The sequence below is a fragment of the Lepidochelys olivacea genome, assembly GCF_965140295.1.
Source record: "Lepidochelys olivacea isolate rLepOli2 genome assembly, chromosome: 3".
NCBI lineage: Eukaryota > Metazoa > Chordata > Testudines > Cheloniidae > Lepidochelys > Lepidochelys olivacea.
The window spans coordinates 58,773,788-58,783,082 of NC_140413.1; positions in this window are offsets into that span (position 1 = coordinate 58,773,788).

Below are 9,295 nucleotides of genomic sequence, written 5' to 3' on the forward strand. Positions count from 1 at the left end.
TGAGATTCCCCATTCCCCCCGGGAATATTACAAGCAGCCATTCTTTGTTCCAAAGGGAGAAATATCAGGGCTGCCTCCCTGTGCAACGGCTCTCAACCACACACTGCTTTTCACAGCAGAAGAGTCAGGCAAGGGAGAGTCTTCAAGCCTCCCCCATAGCCAAATTCCTCTCTCTGCTCCATGTCCCCTGAGGTCAGCACCCAGGGACTCTGTTGGTCTAACCTCAGGTTGTTTGGGGGAGGAGTATTGATCCCCACCCCATTGGGCTGGTCTTTTGTTCCCCACACACAGAGTCAAGGTGAGCAGAATTCCCTCTTCATAAGAACGTAAGTATGGCCATACTGGGTTAGACCAAAGATCCATCTAGCCCAGTATCCTGTCTTCTGACAGTGGCCAATGCCAGGTGCCCCCACAGGGAATGAACAGAACAGATCATCATCAAGTGATCCATTCCCTGTCGCCCATTCTCAGCTTCTGGCAAACAGAGGCTAAGGACACCATCCTTGCCCATCCTGGCTAATAGCCATTGATAGACCTTCCTCCATGAACTTATCCAGTTCTTTTTTGAACCCTGTTATAGTCTTGGTCTTCCCAACATCCTCTGGCAAAGAGTTCCAGAGGTTGACTGTGTGTTGTGTGAAGAAATACTTCCTTTTGTTTGTTTTAAACCTGCTGCCTATTAATTTCATTAGGTGATCCCTAGTTCTTGTGTTATGAGAAGGGGTAAATAACACTTCCTTATTTACTTTCTCCACACCAGTCATGATTTTATAGACCTCTATCATATCCCCCCTTAGTTGTTTCTTTTCCAAGCTGAAAAGTCTCAGTGTTATTAATCTCTCCTTATATGGAAGCTGTTCCATGCCCCTAATTATTTTTGTTGCCCTTTTCTGAACTTTTTCCAATTCCAATATGACAGGTTTCAGAGTAACAGCCATGTTAGTCTGTATTCGCAAAAAGAAAAGGAGTACTTGTGGCACCTTAGAGACTAACCAATTTATTTGAGCATAAGCTTTCGTGAGCTACAGCTCACTTCATCGGATGCATACTGTGGAAACAGTATGAGTGATCACTTTAGATAAGCTATTATCAGCAGGAGAGTGGGGTGGGAGGAGGTATTGTTTCATGGTCCCTGTGTATATAATGTCTTCTGCAGTTTCCACAGTATGCATCCGACGAAGTGAGCTGTAGCTCACGAAAGCTTATGCTCAAATAAATTCCAATATATCTTTTTTGAGATGGGGCAACCACATCTGCACGCAGTATTCAAGATGTGGGCGTACCATGAATTTATATAGAGGCAGTATGATATTTTCTGTCTTATTATTTATTCCTTTCCTAATGATTCCCAACATTCTGTTAGCTAACATTCTGTTAGCTGTCATCTTTCCATGTCTCTCTTTTTGCTATTCTTTTCCCCAGAAAGACTATTGAGACTTTTTTCTCTGTGCTTTTTATTCTACAGTACTTGCTTTTACTGCTGTTGACACTTACACCATACATATCATAGTTAAGGGCAACTGCACTTGTATTTCCCCTCAGTGATTAAGCAGGGGCACCCAACTCTTGGCTTCTAGCTCCCCAACTGTTGCCTTTCTGGGTAGAGACCCACCTTTCTCTCTCTCTCCTTCCTGACCAGGCCCTATGCACTAAGGGCTGGAGAGGTGAGAAACATTTCAAGCATCTTTATTGTGCAGAGGAAAGATGGTCAATTTGAGAGATTCAATTTCTAGATCAGGTTTAATATTTATTCACTCTTGGTCAGACCCTACAGTCTTTACCCAGCCAAAACTCCCAGTGAAATGGGAGTTTTGCCTGAGTCCAAGGGCCTGGGCCTGGGCCCTATAATAGCAATCTTTAAACAACTGCTTACAATCCTATTACCTCATGTGAAAATGTCCTCACAGAGAGCCATAGACATGTCACCCTTTAAATCTGCCTTATGTCATCTGACAGACAGTTTGGTCTCTCCACATTTCTAAGATGGTCTCGTGTCATTGACCACGGCCATAGCCCAACAATTACATTTGCCTGTTGCAGCTGGCAGCTTGAACCTCAGTAACAAACCATATACATATAAATCCTGCAAAACCCCCAAACCAAAATAGCTGTTTTAAGAACGCTTTGTTTAAAATGATGTGTTAGATTGATGAGCCGTACTATGGTCTCTAGTCTGTGAATGTACCTAGCACTCGCATGGATTGCCATTGAAGTCATGGAACTCTGTCATAGGGATCTGAACGAGCACAGCGATTTACAGGATTGGGGCCTCTAACTGCAAACAAAACATGTGCACTGTTGTAGCTTCTTGCTATAATGTCACTTATCCAGAGATAGTTGCAGGTAAAGCTCCTCTGTGTTGGTTCAAACAACTTAAAGCAGCTCTCCATATTTAAGGGCTAGATTCTGCCATCTTTACTTTCAGTGAGTAGTACCTTATGCAAGTAATCACACTGAAATCACTCGGACTATGTACACTGTAAATTACTGTTCCACATGAGTAAAGGTGGCATAATCTTGTGCTGTCATTTCTTTCTTTTGTTTTGTAGAGCTGTAGGCTTGATCCTGAAAATTTTTTAGCCTCCACAGCTCCCACTGAAGACCATGGGCAAAATACATCAATGACATAAACCTGCGCAATTCCATTGATTTCAGTGTATTTATTCCAGGGGTATAGCCCAATGGGAATTGTGGGTGATCAGCATTTCAGAAAATTAGGATCTTTGTGAACACTGAAATATGTATGCAAATATGAGAGTAATCCTTATTGACAAAAAATCTCTGACTATTAAGATTTAAATTTCAGGGATAGACAAAAAACACCATACACCAACACAACCCAAAAAACCTTTTAGCGGACTGTGCCCAAAACCTCTCAGGCTTTATAAAAATCTGACTGGAGCAAGTCACTTTGCTCACCATAGTTGCACAATATCAAGTGGATAAGAAAATAGCATGAGATCATGAAAGTGCCTGAGCCCCACGTCTCCCCTTTGGAAGCAAAAAAAAAAAAGCTTGCTCAGAAACCTGTGGCTGAATACATCACACAAGACTGCAGATTGCAAGAGGAAGCTGATGAAATCACATCTGTTCTTCTGTGCCCTTTGCAAGGCTGGAGTGCTGCTGAGTCAGACTAATGACCCCACTGGTAATCCTTTCAGAACATCCTGCTCTCCTGGCTGCCCAATGCCCTTATCTTTATAGCTGTGTAAAACATAACTGCCTGGAAGAGCTGCAGCACTAGTAAGTACAGGGTTAAATCAGAACAATCCTGATATTAATGCCACTGCATCATCACATACGAAGTTGAGCTTGCAAGTGTCAGTGGAATAACAACAGTTCTGTTCCACATTGGTGTTAGAGTAGTCCAAGAGCATGAAGCAAACTAGAAATAGATTTGGGATTTGTTCTAGATCTTGAGCTTAAGACAAGAAGAGCAACTATATTTCTATAGTTATAGAATCCTTCCTGTCAGTTTATTTAGGGAGACCAATCACCATGCTACCAAGGCATTAGACTGGGGTTCTCAAACTGGGGGTTGGGACCGCTCAGGGGGTTGCGACGTTTTTACATGGGGAGTCGCGAGCTGTCAGCCTCCACCCAAAACTCTGCTTTGCAACCAGCATTTCTAATGGGGTTAAATATATAAAAAAGTGTTTTTAATTTATAAGGGGGGGGTCACACTCAGAGGCTTGCTATGTGAAAGGGGACACCAGTACAAACGTTTGAGAACTACTGCATTAGACACTGTTGATTGTTCCTGTCACAAGGCATGCCTGACCTGTAGCACCCTCTAATGACAGAGTGCTGCAAGGGGCCTTCTCAGAAAAGGGACTCCACGCAGCCCAGTAGCCTGTAAGACAAAGGTGGGCAAACTATGGCCCGCAGGCCACATCCAGCCCGCGGGACCGCCCTGCCCGGCCCTTGAGCTCCTGGCTGGGGAGGCTAGCACCCAACCCCACCCCTGCTGTTCCCTTCCCCTGCAGTCACGCTGCTGCGTGGACAGCACAGTTGGCTCCGTCAGGGCAGTGGGGCTGTGAACTCCTGCCGCTCTGAGTGGCATGGTAAGGTGGCGGTGGTGGCGTGCACGTGGCAGCGGGGTTGGGTAGGGGGTCCCTGGGGGCAGTCAGGGGATAGGGAGCAGGGGGCAGTTGGATGGGGCAGAGGTTCTGGGGTGGGGTGGTCAGGGAATGGGGGGGGCGTGGATAGGGTGTGGGCGTCCCGGGGGGCCTGTAAGGGAATGGGGGTGTGGATAGGGGTCGGGGCAGTCCGGGGACAGGGAGCAGGGAGGGTTGGATAGTGGGTGGGGTCCCAGGGGGCCTCTCAGGGGGAGGGGGAGGGGGTGTGGATACGGGTCGGGGGGACAGGAACAGGGGGGGTTGGATAGGTGTGGAAGACCTGGGGGGCCTGTCAGGGGATGGGGATGTGGATAGGGGTTGGGGCAGTCAGGGGACAGGGAGCAGGGGGAGTTGGATGGGGGTGGGGTCCGGGGGGCAGTTGGGGCGGTGGGCGCCAGGAGGGGGCGGTCAGGGGACAAGGAGCGGCGGGAGTGTTGGATGGGTTGGAGGTTCTGAGGGGGGCAGTCACAGGGCAGGAAGTGGGTGGGGATCGATGGGGCAGGGGCCAGGCTGTTTGGGGGGCACAGCCTTCCCAACCTGGGCCTCCATACAGTTTCACACCCCGATGTGGCCCTCAGGCCAAAAAGTTTGCCCAACCCTGGGGTAAGACAGAATTCCCCTGCTGGGGTTGTACTTTAATAAATACAGATAAACTTGAAGAAAAAACCCATCTTTCCCCTTGGGCTCAAGAGCTGCACAGTTCTCATCCTTGGAGCCTTTTGTTTCTGGAGCTCCTCTTCCTTTACAGAACTTCTCTTTCTGTGAGGAGCAGCACCACCCTCCAACTGAGCCCCAATGGCCTTTTAGCAGGCCCAGGAGCTTGTTACTCAATTAGCTGCCTAAATAACCTCCTTCCCCTTAAGTTAGCTCAACATGGGTAGACTGAGCCCAGACTCCCCTTAAAGGGGCCAGCAACCTGTGACAATTCCACATTGTTGCCTTAGTATGCACTTCTGTATAGTGCTCACCTCCTGAGTAAGAACAAGTTATGAACACACCATATCAGTGACTTGTAAAGGCTACCCATTTGCTTCTGGATGCAGTTCAAAATATTGGTAATGTTCTAAAAAACACTAAAAGGTCCAGGACCCAGCTATATGACCCCACTATGTGCATTCATTGCAGTTGAGACTGACTTCTTTCCTGTTGTGAGTTACTTGAGCTGAACTCTCCAGGAGCAGTGGCAGGGCATTCCCATTAGCGCTTTTACTAGTGGTCTGCCAGAACCTGAGTTTGATGAGTTTAAGGTCAGAGTACAAGACTTTTATCTGGGTAGGTGTTTGGTTAACTCATGAATAACCACTACAGCTATTTACATGACATATTAACACTTTTCTTTATTATTGAAGACCACTAATTATTATTGGACCACTGGGTTGGGCATTATTTACATACTCAAATATGTAAATATAATAGTATCACACAAAACCTGTTAAACTTGTGTGCCAGTTAAGAAAATAAATTCAAAGACCGTGGGAAGGTTTCTATTCTATTCAGATTCTTATATACCTCTACCCCGATATAACGCAACCCGATATAACACGAATTCAGATATAACGCGGTAAAGCAGTGCTCCGGGGGGGCGGGGCTGCGTGCTCTGGTGGATCAAAGCAAGTTCGATATAACGCAGTTTCACCTATAACGCAGTAAGATTTTTTTGGCTCCTGAGGACCGCGTTATATCAGGGTAGAGGTATACTGTCTTCATCACCGTAGCATGTGACTGCTCTCCAGTAATGGATTAAGCAACATGACTAAATCTATCTCCCATGTATGTGTAACCCACACACCTTCTGGGTGTGGTGTTCTGTCCCATTTAGTGGCACCAAAACCACTTAGAGAGAGTTAAATGAGTCTGCTCGACAGCCTTAGCTAAGAGGCAGTTGGCTTTTAGCTCATGTAGCAGAGACTCATGTAGTTAGCTCCAGAGGTCCCAAGTTCAATCCTGCCGGGGGTCTGCTGGTGTTACATATGCAGTGTCGTTGTAGCCGTGTCAGTCTCAGGATATTAGAGAGACAAGGTGGGTGAGGTGATATCTTTTATTGGACCAACTTCTGTTGGTGAGAGGGACAGGCTTTTTAGCCACATAGAGCTCTTCTTCAGGTCTTCTGTCATCCCTGGTTAGGTACACCTGGATCCATTGTTGCCACAAGATATTTTAGTTTCCACATTTTTCTGTCTATTTCTTTGTCATGCTGTGAAGATTATTTAACATCATTCATATTTAAGGTTTCCTATCACAATTGCCTTGTACTTCCACATAAAAAGACACTTTATTGACATACCTTAGATAGAGCAGCAGGTGGCACTGTTTCATTTAAAGTTCTAATTGGACAAAAGGATTGCATATCTGAGTCTTTCCTGGGCCGGAGAGAGCATGTGAAATTGTTGCTGTGTTGTCTTGTATCCTGTTGGTCTCACCTTAAGAAGAGCTCTGTGCAGCTGTGTAGTTATACATCATGAGCAAGGCTCCATTGCATTGATCTGTCAGAGGCAGATGAGTGCTTGTTTTCCTGTTTTCCAGTGCATCTTAAGCACTGCCTGTTTTTACTATAGTACATTGTACAGACGGTGCGGAAGTGGGTAAAATTTCCACTTCAGGCCAGGGAGGATGTCTTATCAGGGACAAACAGTGCCAATCTAATTCACAAATTGTATATAGTACTGTAATAGTTTTCTCTCAGGCTCTGGAGTTTTATGAGGACATGATTTAAAATGGTCTGTCTCTTAGGATTTTCCATGCACCCACAAGTCTCTTTATTTTGATCTTCAGGAACTCATATTACAGAATAGTCATGTTTACTATGTCCTGAGAGAGAGCTTAACTTTTGTGGTTAGATTTAATCAAGGAAAACAGAGGAAAGGGACAGGAAAACATTATGTATTTGAATAAAGTTACAAAACTTATGACTTCTCAGTAATGGAAACAGCCAGACATCTCAGAAGAACAAGATAAATAGTTTAAAGATATGAGACCAAATAAAGATTAGTATATCTGCTAGTAAGACTATTTAAATGTACCTCATGTTAGGACGATTATACAGTTTTGCAGAATAGACAGACAGTTACCTCTTTTGCACAGCCTGGGGGGTGGGGAGGAGAAGAGTCAAGATAGTAAGATAATTAGGAGAAGAAAAGCAGTTATGAGCAGGGCTGAATTTCCAAGTGGGCACAGCAAGCACATGCCTAGGGTTGCCGGCGTGCTCAAAAGTTGCCAAGTATGTGATTCTAGCCCAACTGGGCTATTTTTAGCTGTCAGTTGCCAGGGTTGTTTTTTGTTTTTTTTAGCAGTTGCGAATTGCAGTATTTGGGGCTATTTTGTTGCCCTGTGGCTGCTGGCCTCACTGCGTGGGAGTTCTCGTGAGGGAGGAAGCCTCCTGATCTGCCCCCCCGCTCCGCCCGAGATGCCGCACACGCTGCTTGTCTCACATTGTGCCCTCGTCCCATTAGGTGACATTTGCAGCACGCGCAGAACTCTTGTCTGAGGGAGGCAGTTTTTTTTTCCCCTGCAGAAAATGTGCTGCAGTTCTGCCTTTTTCCCAACCAGAGGCTGCTGTGGGGCCAGAACAGCCTGAGCTGGCTGAGACTGACTTGTGTGGTGGGCAGCGGCAAACAGGTAGCCAGGGGGTGCATTTTTTCCTCAAGTGAAAAAATCACAGCAGCCTTCTTGGAGCTAGGTTAGGAGGCAGAGCGGGTCATGCAGGGCTGCTGGGGGGCCACATGGGAACGTGGGAGGTGGGGCGCTGAAGATGTTGTGCCTAGGGGCGTGTAAGGTGTAAATCCGGCCCTGGTTAGGAGGCATGTTCCCTATGTAGGTGCCAGCAGTCCCTGTGTTCCAACAGTGATGGTGGGGTTAAGGGGAAGGAAGAGCAGAGGCAATCAAAAGGAGAGCAGAGTTTGAAAGCAATTGGCCAGTGCAGCCTGCTCACATCAGAAAGCAGCATACAAAATATTACTAAATCATGCGTAAGGTAATGCTGACCAAGTTAGAATTGGCTTATGTGACTCTGGCAGTACAATGTGTTTTCCAGCTGTCTGGAGGCATTCTGTCTGCTCCAGATGACTCAGGGCTCCCTATCACCAGAGATTTTGCTGCCTGTGGATTTAGGCTGGGAAGGGAGAGGATGCCCCCACACCCACTCTCTCTGCTCTTTGATCGCAGATGCACAGGGCTCCTGCGGGTTCTGGGTCAATGCTGTCTTCTATAAAGTTCGGAGGCAGAGTTACCTGGTCCTTCCAAAAGCTCATTAGAAGGAAGCCTGTCTCACAAGTTACGTGGCCATCATGGTGTGCCTCCTTTTTTGTGCTTCATGTACTCTCTCTCCAGCTCATTTTAATGGCCCTCCTTGCATTCCTGTCATGCAGGGAGTGGCAGTAACATTAATGGCATTGCATGGGGCGTCAGAAAGCTTGGGAAAGAGCCCCCTGCCCTTACCCCAGTCAGCAATGCTGGGATGGGGGATAGGGGAACATACACGGCACCCTCTCCAAGATGGTGCAGCAGCAGTGCTCCCCTGGGGTCCCTGGAGACATTGTGGTACCTGAAGCACCACACCTTCAGGAGTTACCACTGAAGCACTGCATCTCCTAACTATCTCAATGCATTAGTGCCTTATCTGAACCTACCATGTAACACCCATGTCACTGCAAGTCTTTGGCAAAACAAAATAAGAGTAAGTCTCAGTAGAATACATTGTATTATAATTAAAGAAGAGTGTGGGGGTGGTGGGGCAGCCCTGAGAGTTCTGGAGCACTGACGTGCTGCTGAGCTCCTGACAAGGTATCTGAATAGATTTTCTCTTTCTTCTTGCTGGGAAAGCCTGATGGGAGCTGGGATAGGAAAATGAAGATGCCAAGGACTGAAAATGCCCAACAAGAAGTTGCAGCTGCCACTTAAGGACACTTATTTTGCTCCTAAAAATGCAGCTCTGCTGAAGGTGGAATCTTCAGTGGGAGTGGCTGTTGCTATTTTGAATTCTCTCAGTTGAGAAACAGTTCTGTTTGATCTCAAAAAAGCTGTTATGTAGAGTATGGCCACATTGCAGAAGAGGTGAGACTCTGTTTCTGCTATTGCTAAGAAGAATCCTTTTTGCAGAGACTACAGGAGGATAAATAAAAGATAACAGCTGTAAACCTGCCCCACAGGCCAGGATGGCACGTCTAACTATGTCGAAGACA